The 15,836-nt window shown below is 53.6% G+C and overlaps 1 protein-coding gene across 3 annotated transcripts in view; it reads left to right on the plus strand.

Annotated features, from left to right (window-relative positions):
• Nucleotides 1-13,139: 13,139 nt before the first annotated feature.
• PIK3R6 (phosphoinositide-3-kinase regulatory subunit 6) overlaps nucleotides 13,140-15,836 on the plus strand; it is a 29,186-nt gene continuing 26,489 nt past the window's right edge. For 2 of the 3 annotated variants that reach the window (XM_084298740.1, XM_084298739.1), the window contains exons 1-2: nucleotides 13,140-13,385; nucleotides 13,489-13,640. The gene's annotated coding sequence lies outside the window, so the exon portion shown is untranslated. The remainder of the gene's footprint in view (nucleotides 13,386-13,488; nucleotides 13,641-15,836) is intronic. The other variant, XM_084298742.1, reaches the window with a different exon arrangement.

Consider the following 15,836-nt stretch of genomic DNA (forward strand, 5'->3'; position numbering starts at 1 on the left):
TTGCTGGACCCGATTCCTGCCCCCTGCCTCTGCTGTTGCCCGGGCACAGCTGGCAAACATCTGGGGTTGGGAAGGTGCCAGCTGGCTCTGCGTGTCCTCAGCAGGTTGGGATGCAACTTCTGCTGCTGACCAGAGAGTGAGACAGGAACATGCTCCTGAGGCCTCTGTGCTTCATCCTCCTACCTGAACAGGCCATCCCAAGGATGGTGTTGCCTTGTGGACTCCCAGGAAAGACCTCATGCAAGGCCAGGCATCACTGGAAGGTGTGCAGGTGCTCTGGCCCCCCGTGTGGTGCAAATGCATCTTGGACTCCAGGCAAGGACCCCCCTTCCCTGGCCCTGCAGTGACTCTGGGAGCACCCGTCCTCTCCTACATGGAGCTGTGACCTTGCTCACAGCAGGGACACCAAGCCACTGCTGGGTGATGTGGAAAAGCATGCTGAGGTCGCTGCTGGGCATCTCTCCTGCACATCACTAAGTCCAGTAGGCTCAAGGGATCAGAAACAGACTTGAATAGCTATTTCCACCCACTTGGAAAAAGTTTTCCCATTGATTTAATTCCCAGACAGGTTTGTGTGCATCATTTCAAACGGGGCTGAAATCTGACAGCTGTTTTATTTTCTGTTGTTGTTGTTCAATACATTAAAATAGCACCTTATCCTGTCAAAACATTTCTATTTGTGATCTTGATATCCGTGGCTAAATATACCCCTGCCGCTGTTAATGATACAAACCTCTTTGGTTTCAGCTGGCCCTACAGAAATACTAGAGAAGAGAGTTTCCACACACTGGGGAGGAAAAACAAGCACAGGCTCTAGGGACTCGTAATCCTGGCTCATTTTTTGACCTCTGATGCTTTCTGGAAATGAAAAGAAGGAAGTCGGAGGTTCCTTCAGGCCATCCTTGTACATACGTGCAGCCTCACCAAAACTGTGTCATGTCTGTGCTGATCTGTAAAATACTGTTCAAAGAACTTTTAACGTAATTGTAAGATATTAAATGTTGATTTATTTCGAGTACAAGTACGGTGTTTGTGTCGAGTAATTCCCAGTGCAGAAGGCACGGCTCCCATCTCCACACGGAGGGCAGGGTGCACCTGGTCGCTTGCAGAGCAGTTGACCCGAGAGCAGGAAAAAGCTCATAAAGTCACTGGTTCGTTAACCTGGTCCCAGAGGGCATGACACGGTGACCTGCAGCGGCTAATTGAGCTCCTGTTTTGCCAGTAAAAAACATTTTTGATGCTGCAAATCCCAAACTAGCTTTATGTTGAATTAAGGAGGAAAGCTGGCAGAGCCTGTGCGCGCAAGGTGAGGTCTGTGCATAGCTGTTCCTCCTAGGAGGCTCCCTGGCCTCCTCTGGGTCGCTCTGCAGAGGCACAAGAGCTGTTCTGTGGCCAGGCCCCGTGGGCAATGTCCATGTGGGCATCGTCCCTGTGGGTAGGGTTTGCCCAGCAGTGGGATATTGGGTTTATTGCAGAGCCCTTCTGCATCTTCGGGGATGCAGGCTTTGCAGATGAAGCCGCTGCTGCTGGCAGAGCTCTGAAAAATGAAGTGGCACTCACAAATGTCCTGCTGTCTCAGGAGTCACCCTTCCCTTCCTGGGACAGTCAAGGAGAGAGGCTTAGTTGGTAGGGGTGAGGGCCAGTGTGTTGTATGTGCATAAACAACCAGGGAGAAGTCATTTAGGAACAGATAAGAATAACTTCTGCTGATCAGCACTTTGCTATGAATTACCTTTTTTTTTTTTTTTTTTTTTTTTCCCCCACTGATTAGAGAACAACAAAAGGTGTTCGTTTATTCATTTTTTTTAAATCAAAAAGTAAAAAGACAAGGGTCACTTGAAAAGGCAAATTGAATTCAAACAGGAAATAATTTATTTTCCAAACTGGAGTAATAATCTGCTTTTATTTGTTCTCAACAACAGCAACAAAAAGCCCAAACCCTAAGCCACAAATTCCTTTTTCTGTTCCTTCCTTTTTAAAGAAGAAAAAATGGAAAGAGGAACAAGCATGTTTAAACCCACAGCAAAAAGTTCTTTGTTCTAAGCAAGTTCATTATGAGAAGTTTGGGATCAGGGTCCAACTCTGATCCTTGTAGCGTCACACAGCTGGGGGGGTTGGTTTTGTACGTACAAAAGATTTGGCAAACAGCTTCTGATGAAATAACCAAAGTTGGATTTTCCAGACTATTTAACAAACCTGGTTTTGCCTTTTGTAGACAGGTTCAAATCAGTCCAAAGGTGTTTTCTGTGACTCTTGCAGCATCACAGCTGAGCTGGCCTGTGGTCCAACTGGAAGACAGTGGGTAAGGTGCATTTGGTGTTTTAGCCTGGGAACATGGACTTACGCTCACTCCCTAAATGAGATAGATTATACCAAAACTGTGCCTCAGGGTTTTGGTTTGTGTTAGTTCATCAAGGTGCATTGGCAGCTTGAGCTGATGTCCCTACTCAGAGAGTGGTTGTCATCTCATGGTCACCTCAGCTGAAGCTGCTGTGCAGGATGTGCTCCACTGGCGGTGAGCTGGGACATGGTGAAGGGGTCTGGGAACACACGGTGAGTTAACTTCTCATCACCCTCCATCCTCTGGTCCTTCTCCAATGGCACGTTGTGCACAGGTGCTCCTTATCGTTACCTGTGCGACCCCCCCAGGTTTTCCCCCCAGCACTCCATGATGCCCACATCAGGCACCTGCATGTCACAGCAGCCGGTTGAGAGCCACGTCTGCTGCCCCAGGGCCACCGGGGCTCAGCGTTGGCTGGAAGCGGAGCAGAACGGATGCTGGCAATGTCAGTCAGGCTGCTCAGTGTCCAGCCAACATTTGGATAGCTTCAGGGATGGAGACGTTATCTAGAGCATGAAGTAGAGAGCAGCATTAGCCAACACTCGGCTGAGAAGGGTTTCTTGAGTGGGTGTTTCTCAGCTGATGGCTGATAAGCAATACAGAGTGAATTAGCATCAGTAGGCAGGAATGAGCCTGCCTGTGTTGGAGCCACTATTACACAGATTAAGATATGCCCCTGAACAGTTGAAAACACAGGTGCCATCCTTTTTTGGCAGATGTGGGCAATCAAACCTACTGTGCTCTAAGCAGGCCATCAGCAGATTGTCTGAATGGACACATTGCTGTAGGACATTGGGAATGCTCCCACACTGTGACGGTCTTATCCTGAAGCATCCTGGGTGAAGGAAAAATACATTTATTCCAAAATACTGTGTTGGTTCAAGCTGGTTTTCCTTAGCTCTATGGGCACGTTGGGCAACAAGTCTGTTTGCAAAGCTCCTGTGGTCTATCGGGGGTGAGCAGAGGTCTGCTCACGATCCAGGCTGCCTGCAGAACCCAGAGCCTGTACCTGGGCTTGGTGTGCTAGCACAGAAGTGGCTCAGGCACCGGGGTGGTGGCCACAGGCCATGGTGCTCGGGTGTGGGGACTCGCCCATAGGCGTGTGCAGCTCAGCACCTCTAATCCCTTCCTCATGCTCATCGAGTTGTTTGTTGGAAGTGCCCAGGGAAACCTTCCTCTTGTTCTTTTGCTTCCTGGTAGACAAATGTGTGATGCCAGGGGTGGCATCTGCAGTGCCCCCGCCATGAGGTCAGCAGCTGGGGGGTGACACGGGATGAGGAAACCCACAGGGACCTTGGGACTTGGGTGGTGGGGTCTGAACTGGGATGTTTATAAGGGCTCTTTTACAAGGAGGTATTTCATTTGCTCTCTCAGCTGTAAGGAGAAATAGCAGAGAGCAGAGTCAGGCTTCCTGGCAGCTCTGTCCTTGCGTGCCATTAGGGAGGGGAGGGGGGAGGAGGATAAACGTGCCCAGGCTGTCTCCTCGGGTAGCGGTCACAGCCCCAGTAGCGCTGTCCCCTCCTGCATCTCGAGTTACCCTCAGCCCTGCACCCCAAGCTGGGCTCGCTGCCACCTGAGCCTCTTGTGACGGCTGGCTCCATCCGCCACTGGGACAGTCCTGGGCAGCGGGAGGGTCTGCCTGACCCAGAGGGGTTTCTTGAGATAATTCAGCAACTTTTAAGAGGAAAAAGGAGAAGACGAAGAAAATCCAGGGCATGTCTTCTGCCAAGCTCCCTGCCCTGGTTCCCTTCTGGGGCTGCGAGCTCCTGTGCTGGCAGAGCAGGTGGTTTCTAGTGCTCGTGATTCGGCTTTGTGCTTTCAGGCAGTTGTGAAGTAGAACAGATTGGAAGTTTTCTGCAAATTTCACTCATTTCTGAAGGACTTTGGCCACTGCCAGTGACTGACTCCCTGTTTGCCTCGGGACAGACCTTTGCTCAGGACTAGCAAGAGCAAAGGTGGGCAAGCGAAGCGCTGGTGGCTGCAGGAGGCTGTTTATCTCTCCTGGTGATGCCTGCTGCTCCAGTGTCCTTATCTTATTACGCTAATTAATGATCAATTAAAAGTTAACAAGGCTCCCTGTGCCTGTACAAGGAACAGTTTTCCTGGCAGGGAAAATTCACTTGAGAAGAGTAACAGTGCGCTGGCAATGGAAAGCTGCACAATGAGCCATACGTTCAGGTGCAGCACACGTCCTACATAGGCCTGTGGGCCTGTGCCGGTCAGTGCTGACAGTGTGAGGAATGGGGTGGGCTTTTCTGTTCCAGTCCCACACCCTTCTTCAACCAGTGTTCACCTCTGTGCCCCCGCAGTCCCCTCTCCTCTCTGCACACATCTCCTCTGCAGCCCTCGCAGAAAGCCCCATGAAGGCTGAAGGGTTGCAGCCAGAGCAAACACCTCTCAGGACTGAAATCCAAATCAAAACAAGCATGAAGAATATTTTGTGGTGCTTACCCAGCCCTTGGCTAACCCAAGCAGGGTCTGATGGCATGAAATCTTCTGGGCAGCAATGGGCCAGTGCAATGCAGCGTGTTTAGCCGGCGTTTCCACATGTGGAGAGGAGCATGGGCAGGGCCGCTCCGACCCCCTCTGTGCTCACCAGGATGGGTCCTGCTTCTGGATATGTCCCCTCTTCTGTGTCAGTGCTTGTGTCTGATCACCCCATGGATGAAAGGATTCAGTTCTTGCTGAATCAGTCTCCTGTTGGCTTAGGAAGCTGAAAGGCTCACGGAAAGGTCCAGGCCTGGCGCGGCTGGGGAGTGTGCACCCTGGGAGGTTACACAAACATTGTCATTGCTGCTGAGACGTGAGTCGGCTCAGCACACCTTGCCCATACCCTGATGTTTGCAGCATCTTTCAAGGAGGGATCTGTGGCCTGCAGGCTGAGACATCACTCCTGTAATCAGAAACCAGCAGATGGATCTGTCAGGAGTCCCAGGGCTCTGGGTTCTCTGCTCTCACATCTACTGGGAGACCTCTACTGACCATGGGCTCTGCCCCATCTCCCAGGAGTGGGCCATGGGGCACTGCTCCTCTGCACCCATAGGCACTGGCCGGTTGCTGACTCACGGGAAAGAACAAGACCCTGAATCACTGTGGCTTTTCCTGTATAATGGCGTGTTTTTTCCTGTTGTTGGTTTCTGTGTTGACTTACTGTCAACCGTGGGCCAGGTTAAACCACCTGAGAACAGAACACTCTTGTGAGAGGCTCCTAGAAGAAACTGTAAAAAGTTCAGCCCATTGAGAGTTTTCCTGCCCAGGAGCCCATCTGAAATGTCATCCTAAAGGTGTTTAAATTTTTGCTGCTCTTTTATGGGTAGTTTTAACGGTGCACTGGGCACTTCCATCAGCAGGAAGCAATGGGGTAGCTCCAGCTTTGCCGAGTCTCCAGCAGCCAGTCCCCAGGAGACTGGGCAAGGGACAAAGGAAGGGATGTGTCCTGTCTCTGCATGCTATAAGAGCACCATCAGGACCCCTTCCTGCTGCAGCCTGGGTGGCCAAGAGGCGTGTGGCTCTGAGATGGGGCGCAGTAGAAAGGGCACGAACAATCTGGGTACAGGAGAGATAGAGCCATGGCAGAGATTCCTCCTCTGTTTAACTTCACAGCCATCACAAAAGGACGGATGTGCTAATCTTTGGTGGGAAGCCAGCTTCTGCCCATCGGAAGGAGCCATCTGTGCGTTATCATACAGCTCGAGCCTGTGTGCAACTGAGGTGCTTCCAGCAGTTGTGCCGGTCCCTCAGGCCAAAGACTGCCCGGACAGGGAGGGGTGAAGCCTTCAGAAACTGGAGGGATGCTGGTGTTTGTGCTGCTGGCTCTGCTTCCTCACTGAAGGAAGTGCAGGAGAGGCACTTGTCCTGAGCAGAACTGCTCAATTAAAGATGCTTTGGTGAGGAACAGAGCCTGGGTGGAGATGTCTGGCTTTTACCTCAACTCTACTCGTTCCTGGTAGCCATCAGTAAACTCATGACTGCTTTTGTGTGACCAAGCTGAAGCCCTCCTGCAGCCTTCCCATGCTGTCCTCTGCTCCTGGGGAGCTCAGGATCAATGACCTCCACTGCAGTGAGTGAGCAGCCCTCTGGGCTGCGTGCTGGGGACTGGAGCTAACTGGTGCCCCCAGTCCCATTCCAGCTTGACCATGGTGGCCGGGCTGAGCGGTGGTGTCCCCCTTCCCACGGCCATTGGGGTTGGAGGATCAGGGAGGGCCAACACTGCCCTCCGTCCCCCCGTTCTCCAGCACGGAGATTGGTGGCCATGCGGACGTGTAGCTGGAGCTGTGCTGGAGGCGGGTGGCCACAGGGTGCCTGCAGCCCGTAACTGATGCTCCGTGCTGACGGGCAGAGTGGGCGTGGGTAACGGCTGCTGGTCGGTGACCATAAACCATGGCGAAAAGCAGGCTGTGACACTTCTGTCTTTCTCGTTTTCTGTTAGGATGTGTTTACAAATAGTTTAAGACAGTGGGAGAGATGCTTTCTGAATGCTCCCAGTATGACTGGTGTGTCTGAATGTGCAAGCGGTGGGGCTCTGGTTAGCATGCGCTGAGCCGTGTTAGTCACCCCAACGCCTTCCAATACCCCTGGTGCATGCAACCGTGCCAGGAAATCCTCATAGCTGTACTGCTTATCTCTGCCTATCGATGCATCACTGCCGTAACACACACGCGTTCGACCTGCGTGTACGTACGTACGGGTATGATATATCTGCTGTGATATAAACGACACATCCAGCACAGATGTGGGCAGGTGGGTGGGAGTTCACCCACCCACCGCAGATTTGTAAAATGTCTACATGCTTTGTATGGTTAAAAAAAGAAAGTTTAGATGTGTGTGGGTCTGTGTGTAGCGTGAATCTTTCTTACTTAAGAGATCCACCCTGCCTGAGCATGTTATTAGAGTACAACAAACAGGGCAACACGGGCAGGGTTTGGGTGTTGACTTATGGCCATGCAGAGCAGGGAGCTGCACGTGCACACACATGCTCTCACTGCAGAGTTTCTCTTTCAGTAGGCATGTGAAAAACAAAGCAAAACAAAACCTCTGCAGCCTGTTGCTCTGCCCCCAGCCAGGCCGTGCCAACACGTGCAGCCCCCGACCGTGAACGTTTTGCCCCGGTGCACGCAGCTCCCCCCACAGCGGGGTGAGGATGGGGGGCTGCGTTCACCCTGAAGCACCCACTGCCCCCGGGGGCTACCCTGCAGGAGCTGCTGCATCCCAAGGGTGCTGCATTGTTCCCATGGCCGAGGGGAAGGTGAATTTGGGCTGCCAGCAGCTGGAGGGGACTGAGGAACTGGGACATGACCTCCAAATAGAGGCTGCATCATTGCACTGTGGGGTGCTAGAAAGAGGAGATTCAGCTATTCCTCCCAAATTATTATTATTGTTGTTATTATTACTATTATTATTTTCAATTGTCTTTTTTTTTTTTTTTTTTTTTTTTTTTTTTTTTCCTTGGGAATTTCAAAACTACATTTGTGATGTTTTTTCATTTCACCTCTGTGGTTTTTGACCATCTTTCTTCTTTCCAGAGCTCTCCATCCCTGGCTTTAAAAAGCTCCAATATATAAAATCCCCAAGGTGATGGGCAATAGGAAGAAGATGCCTGCCAGTGAGGAGATGGGAAGAGAAAAAAGAAAACAACAAAGTAATTTGTCATGTTGTAATGCACATCAGACAAATCTGGCATTGCTCATTGTGGTGTCCCTGTATAAGAAACGCTGGGCTGGGCTGTGAAGCAGAGGCTGACCCAACAGAGATGTGTCGGTGCCAGCAAGGGGACTCCAGTGGGGAAATTCTTCAGGACCACAAAATTAGGAGAGAGCAGGTGGTATCAGCATGCACTTTTACTTCTGCAGGCAGCACCTTTCTGTATCTGATGGTGTCAGCGATTCCTCGCTCCCATTGGGTGACACCAGCAGGTCTCCCCATGTCTCACCTGAGAGGACAATGCCCCTTGCCCCACCCTACAAGTGCAGATGATCCCACTGTAGAGGAAAGAGGATGTGCAGTGCTGGACCCATTCATCAAGCTCCTTGCTCACCTGCCATGAGAAAGAAGGACATGGCTAAGGCAAGCAGGTGAGAAACAGCAGACACGGGATGCTGAAAGGTGTCGGAAGGGTGATGTTGGAAGTGCCAAAGCTGTTTTGGAGTGAGTTGTGAGGAGCCCAGCTGGGAGCTGCAGGCTTCTGTATGACTGTCAGCTGCAGGGCTAAGTGGACGCAGGTGGGCTAAGTGCTGTAAATCACCTGAGATGAAGAAATTCCTGCTCAGGTGTTTTCCGAATGAGCCACGGGATCCCTCTTGTGGGGACTTTCAGGAATGGGTGGGGAATAAATGAGGTTGAGACTGGAGGACAAGTGAAGGACCAACTTCACCAGGGGGAAAGGAGCTGGAGAGCTTTCACCTTAATTCACCTGCTGGGAAAATGTCAATGCAAACACATCAACTTTTTGCACAGACCTGGGAACAAAGGGAAATGAGGGATTAGTGGTGCTGCCTGTAAGGGAGCCAGGAAAACACAGACATGGCGCAGCCACCTCAGGCTGGGTGGGAGAGTGGTGCCCATGGCCTGAGCAAGGTGTCATTGCCAGGCTGGGGGACGGAGGATGGAGACACAGGGCTTATGCCACCTCTGTGGCTTTCTGGTGTGATCATTGATGAGAAGGAGCAGAAAACATCCGAGTTATCCTCCCAGGTGAGGCTGAGCAGAGGAGGATGGTGACTACACTGGAGAATCATGATTTAAAGTGAACTGAGCTGACACCATTTTTTTTTTTATTTTATTTTTAACCTACCCATAGGATGCTGTTCAATGGAGACAAGCACCAAGTTTCTCCTTGGGGCAAGAGTGGCACCTACACTGGTGTGGCCGGGGAGGTGGTGGTTCTGCTGGGAAGGTCACGGGCTGGCTCCAAGCTGCTGGGTCCCCCCAGGGAGTGAAAGGCCACCAGGCTTGGCCAGAGGAGCACCACGGGCATGAAGCAGCCGTGCCCACCCTCCTTCCTCCAAGAGCTGCCAACTGATGGACATGGTGGTCTCCGAGGCGAGGTGTGATGTTCAGACCCAGCTGGAGAGGGCCGCGGGGGGTGTTGCCAGGATTGCTCAGGCCAGGCAGGGTGAGCAGGCAGAGCTGCTCATTGTGCTCGCGTGGGCATTGGTGCTGGATGGCTTCTGGGGCCTGACCTGGGGTTAAGCAATAACCTGCCCCCTTCTCTGCCTCACCCAGTGGGCTGGAAGCTGCAGCGGTGTTTCGAAAGCCCTGCTCGTGCTGCCTTAAACACCTCCGTAAGAGCAGCGCTGCTGCCTGGCTTATCAGCTTGCTGAGTGAATTGGAACAGAGTGGCTGTGATTAAAAAGTGCTATTTCCTGCTGCATGCTATCGCTGGCAGAGCTGACAAGCTCGAGGATTTGATCTTGTTCCAGAACTGTCACCTTGGCACCCCCAGGAGAGCTGTAATTTCTGGGAAGAATCTGCTGGGAGGTGTGGGCAGCGGAAATGTACAGCCCTTGGCTTGTGGGCACGCAGCACTTAAGATCTGGACAAAAAGCCATCCCGTGTGGTTTCAAGCAGCTGATCTCTTCCGCAAAACAGGCAGTTACTGGCTGTGCACCCAGCCCAGTGGCACGAGGCAGCTGCAGCACCCAAACCCATCTCCTCCTCAAAACGTCCTGCTCACAAGCAGTGGCCTTTACCAGCGGTGGCTTCTCCATTGCTGGCACTGCTGGGTGCATGCCCAACACGTTGGATGGTGAGATGGAAAGGAAAAGCTTGCTGATTTCTTATCAGCTGCCTGCTCAAGCTTATCACAATCATTTTGCTTGGATTTTCAAACCCATAATTAACCTGTAGGTGAGCAGTTGTCTCTCCTGTTGCTATTATCTTTATCAGATAAGGCAGTTTCTACCCTTGCAGGGCATGCCATGAGGCTGCTCAGATGTGAAAAGTCCATGGTTCATTATTGTCTTGTACTTGCTTCTGTTTTCTTACCACGGACTTTTTCAAGACCTTAAAAAAAAAAAAAAAAAAAAGGTGTTGAAGATGACTTAGTTTGGACAAATCAAAAAGGCAAAGGTAAGGACCACAAAACTGGCAGTTTGCTTGGCTTCCCCTGTCCCCAAATACCCCTATCCTCATTAGAATCAGGCTGAAAAACAGAGACATTACACGAACATATCAGTTGGTCTGTGACCTGCTCCCTTATAAACTGGAAGAAAAGCATCCCTTGACTAAAGCGTTGGCGATTCGGACATCTGCCAGTGGAGCTTTCCCTGCAGGCTGGGTGGTTTGGGAGGAGCAGTGCTCAGACAGCGTCCTTTTCTTTGTGCAAATACCTTTGCTTCCCTCAGAAACCCAGTTGGCTCTCTAGGTCTGTTATTATAGCAGCCACATAATGATAGAAAATTGAAGTGGGGAAAACTAAGCTGTCCCTGAATAGAAAGCAGGGCAGGAGGAGAGGTGTCCAGAGCTCCCATTTGACCAGGGAAGCTGCTTTGTGCTTAAACTGGGTGTGAAGCAGGAACCAAGATGGGAACCAGACAGCAACAGGGAGGAGAAGCGGCTCCATCCCCAGCGGCCCCAGCACCGCTGCTGGAGGTGGGCGCAGGGCCCTGCTGCAGCTGCAAGCACTGGAGCATGACGGCCGGCACAGAGAGGGTCCCACCAGCGTGTCACGGCCCGCTGGGTGTGCAGCACCATGCCCATTGTGCAGCACCATGCCCCCGGGCTGTGCAGCACCGTGCCCACCGGCAGCAAGCTGCTGTTGCTGGCATGGTTTCATGTGTTGGCGGCTGTCCCAGCGCAAGAGAAGCAGGCTGTGTGCTGTTCCCCCAGCAGGAAAGCCCCAGGCTGGGCAGCAAGTTCCCCTCCGGGCTGGAAAACCCCTTTTGAATTAGTGCTTCAGGTGAGCTCTTTGTATTTGTTTTAGCTGGAAAGATTTCTTCTACAAAAGGAGGATTCAGGGATTCAGAAAGCATTTTGTATCCCAAGCATGCACAGAACTGTATAGGCACGGCCCTTTATGGTGCTCCTACAACGCCTGTAAATCCCCAAGGATGGTGTTGTGGGACAAACAGCTGTTTTGTAGTGGGTCTGTGCTGTTTGCCACACAAGAAGTTCTCTCTCTTCTCTCTCTCCTTCTTTTGGTTGTTTCCTCTTGTTTTTTGTTTGTTTGTTTGTTTTGTTTTGTTTTTTGAGCTAAATGAATTTTGGGTCAGGATCCCAGTGATGATGACATTGAGGAGGCTGCTTGGTGTGCATGGCAGAAATGGGGCAAGGGGAAAGCCAAGCTCATGGCATCCTTCTGCTGTAGCTGTGTGGTGAGAGAGGGTCTGACAGCAATGAACACGTCAGGGGTGAAGGTTTGGGTCCTTCAGAGGCTGACTGGGAGGGCAGGGGTGAAAATGTCCAACAGCAATGGGAGATCCTGGCCTTGAAAGGTGCCTGTGGAGCATCACCAAAGCAGGAGCACATCCAAGGAAGGGGTGCAAGGAACCCGGTGCCAGCCTTTGCCCCTCCTGTGATACTGCATGGGGCTAATCCCATCATGGTGTCAGTGTGCTGGCTTCAACCCTCTCTTTGCTTTGCAATTTGCATGGAAACATTTTTTGTATGGACACTTCTGCCTGCAGTAGGGGTTTCTGCATGCTGGGGACCTCCTGCTGGAGGACAGATGCAATGTGGTGTCAGGACATAGAGACAGGCATGGGAAAATAAGCTATTGAACAGCACTGCCCAAACCTCAGCCATAGCATGCTGAAGCTCATCTTGATCCTAGTAGGGAAAACCCGTTGCAAACAGGACCCCACATTCACATGCCACTGCCGTGCTGCTCATGGGGCTGCTGGCACTGCCCCTGCCACGGCCACCAGGACACGTCCGTGGGTCCTTCATCAATGGGAGCGAGTGTGGACGAAGCCAAGAGAGGGGAAATGTGAGTGTTATCACCCAGTGCTGTGTGTGGCTGCTGCTTCCCTGGAGCCTTCCTGCCTGTGGGGTTGTGCGGGGCGGCGAGCCCCTGCTGTGGAGATGCCTTGGCACCAGAGTGACCAGTGGGGACTGGAAGCAAATTGCGCCGACAGCCAGCCAAACGGCCACCTCCTGCCTTTCCCTCCAGGCCAGGAAGGAAGTAGGTTATTTTTAAACCAGGGGCCCAGGTATGTAACTGTACCTAATGCTTTTTCTCATGTAAAAGAAGATGGGAAGTGATACGGTGTCGGCTGCTGTTCCCACGCTCCCTCTCGCAGCACGTTCCCCCACCCGAAGCCCTTACCCCAAAGAAGCTCAGGGCCTCAAGCATCGCTGCAGGTGACACTTGGGGGCTGAACTCACAAGCTGGGCCCCAGACATGAGCAGGGGCAGCCCTTGTTGAGGCTTTCCCAAGCTGAGCTGATGCAAATGTGCAAATGGGCCGCGGTCCTAGCAGAGCCTGGGGCCCCGCAGCAGCCCCAAGCAGCCTCACCTGGGGCCTCCCCCCCCTGCACGGCCCCATTTCGGCTCAGCTCAGCTGCTGCAGCCCCGCCACCGAGTCACGAGTGGTGACAACGTGACGCCCCGCTGAGCACAACCAGACCTGCTCTGGCCGAGGACGCTGCCAACGCAATGATGAATTTCCCCGTGACCCCTTCCCCGGAGGGGCTGGGTGTCCCCTGCCCCGTCCGTGTCCCCGTGCTGGCACCGGGCAGCCAGGGGCTGCTGGGGGCACCCGTCCCCACGGCGGGGGCTTTGTGCAAAAAGCAGATGTGCACGGCGTGCTCCTGGCTGCAAGAGCTGGCAGGGGCACAAAACTTCGTGCTGGAGCTGGAAAAGCCTCCCGCTTGGACAGACTCCTCCTTGTCTCTGTAGCAACCCTGTTTATTTCCCGGCACGGGGTGTGCAGCGTCAGGCACTCTCGCTGCCCGGGCTGGGAGGCGGCAGCCTCCACGCCAGGAGGCCCGAGCCCTGGCTAGGCTGCTCCCCAGCAGCCCGACCTGCACGGCTGGTTTTTGGGGATTAGGGCAGGGCAGGGCTGGAGCCTTCTTCCACCCGCTCCTGCACGTCCAGAGAGTGCTGGGTGAGCGCGACCCACGCGGTGACAGCTTTCTCATTAAGGGGCTTCTGTCTGAAAGAGGAAGTTGTCTTGAAATAACTCCAGCGCTTCCCTTTTCACTTTGCAGACTTTGAAGCGTGCAGCCGCCCCGGCGCTGCCCCTGCACCCTGGGCAGAGCGGAGCCCCCGATGGCTGCCCCCGGACCCTGCTGTGCCCCTCCGTGCTGGATGCGACCCCGGGTGCACGCCTGATGCTCCCGCTGCCTGCCCCACCAAGCAGGTAGGGTCTGGATGGAGAGCATTGGGTGGCTCTGCGTGCACGAAATGCTGCGCTCGCCCTCCTGCCCTGTCCCTCTGCTGCTCCTCTGGGAGACCCCCTCTGCTCTGCTGCTCCCTGAGGAGGTCTGCTGTGCCGTGCTTTTACTGGGCAGCAGTGTGTATGTCAGAGGTTGGAAGTGTGCGTGTGTGTGTGTGTGTGTGTGTGTGCGTGTGTGTGTGTGAACGCTGCATTCCCCCGCATCTTCCCTGGAAGACCCTGGGAAGCGATTGAACAGAGTTGGTGTGGTTTTCCTGCCTGGGGCAAGCAAGGGGAGGGGGGCACAGATGGTGCTGGAGAAGGGGAACCTGCTGCTTATCTGCAGGAAAGGAGGATTTGTGCAAGCTCGCCCTGCCAGCCAGCATGATCCTGGTGGGAGGCAGCGTTTGCCCTGGAGCCTGTCCCCTGAGGCTGCCGGCACCCCGGGGCAGTCCTGGGTGGGCTTGGTGTTGGTGGTGCTCTTGCTCCGGCACTCATCCGAGCCCCCCGTACACCCTCCTGGCAGCCGCTCAGCCCAGATGGAGCAGCTTACATCACCGATCTGGGGCCGTTTCAACGCTAGCTCATGCTTATTCATTTTGCTCTGTGCGAAACGGCTCCCTCCCAGTTGCGAGGACTGGAGCCGCTCCCGGCTGTCACCCGCTGGCGGCCGCACTCCGGCTGCTGCTTGCGGGTGGCTCGCGCCGCGCTGGCCGTTCGTGTAGTCGTGTGGCCGCCCGCCTGCCCCTGCCCTTGGCCCGCTGCCTCAGACCTCCCTTGGGGGCCCCGAGCGCTGCGGCGGTGACATGGCAATACACGGCGATGGCAGCGGCGATAACGCAGAGAGCGCAGCAGCCCCAGCTGGAAAGGAAACTAAAAAGTGAAGTGCTGGGGGCTTGGGTTTCTAAAACAAAGCAGATGAGTGAGCTGCGTACATGAGGCAGGTTTTAGCTCTTCCTCTGCATCTTCTGGCAGCATCCTTTGGCTGCCTGTGAGGCACCAGGCCCGAGCGGCCTCCTGGAGATGCTGTTGCCCTCCCAGGGGAGCTCTCTGGGTGTCCGTCCAGCCCAGTGGCCACGTTTCTTTTGTGCCCCTTGACTATGCCTGAAGGAAACAATTTTGTCTGGGCATCAAGGGCTGATTGATCACCTCTGAGGCTTGCACAAGCTTTTCCATGGGTGCGTCTGGTGCTCTGATCCTGCAATAAGTGCGTGGCTTCCAAGACTCTCAACCAGTATCCAAGTTCCTCTGTGGATGGCCCAAATCCACGGGACATTATTCAGCCTTTACAGCTGAGCATCCAGAGGCATGTCCTACATCCACAATGGTAGAAAATACGTGTCAGTCTGGGGAAATATATGGCATGAATCTGTTCTAACTATGCAGCTTTCTCCCAGGTTTGATCAGAGGAAAGAGCTTGGTGCCACAAAGCCTCTGGGCTGTCCTGGTGAGACCTGGGCTCGCTGCTTCACAGGGCTCTGCCCTGCAGCCCCTGCCTCCAGCCCTGAGGTGCTGGGCCTCCAGCGGCTGGCATGGAGCTATCCTAACATTGAGTGGTTTGGGGCTGCTATAAACTTCATCTGGGATTGTGCTTCCACCCCAGCAGATCCAACTGGCTGTTGGGATGGGGGCTGCAGCAGCATCCCTCCCCAGCAGTCCTGTATGCCCAGCCTCGGGGGGATTTGAAACAGAGGAGCTCTGATTGTCACAAGAGATGACAGCTGCTCTTCTCTTTTGGAGGGAGCTGGCCCAAGGAGCCTCTTGGCTTGGTTGTGCTCAGCCTTACCAATGCTGACCACGTCACCTACCCAGAAGCGGGGGCTCTCAGGACTTTCTTCCAGTTACTTTCTTGGTTTTTGAGTTTTGCTGGTGCTAATGGCTGTGCTGAAGGCAGATGCCGTGTTGGCTGAGTCACGTTGTTCTATTTTGAGGTGTGACATGCCTCGAAGACAGCACCGTCCATCAAACGTGGTTTGGGCAGGAGCTCTCCAAGGGAGCTGCTGCTGTGAGTGAGCTGTGCCCCATGGGTTTGGGTTGTTCAGTCCGGAGTGGCCTTACCGAGGGATGTTCATGGTCCTGCTGAAAGCAGGGGGTTCTGCTGTTGGATGTACCATTTAATTATATACCATAATTAAACCTCATTGGTGGGCTTGCCCTCATGGTTCCTCATTATATGCTTGC

Source organism: Netta rufina (genome assembly GCF_964035555.1).
Source record: "Netta rufina genome assembly, chromosome: 19".
NCBI classification, from domain to species: Eukaryota; Metazoa; Chordata; class Aves; order Anseriformes; family Anatidae; genus Netta; species Netta rufina.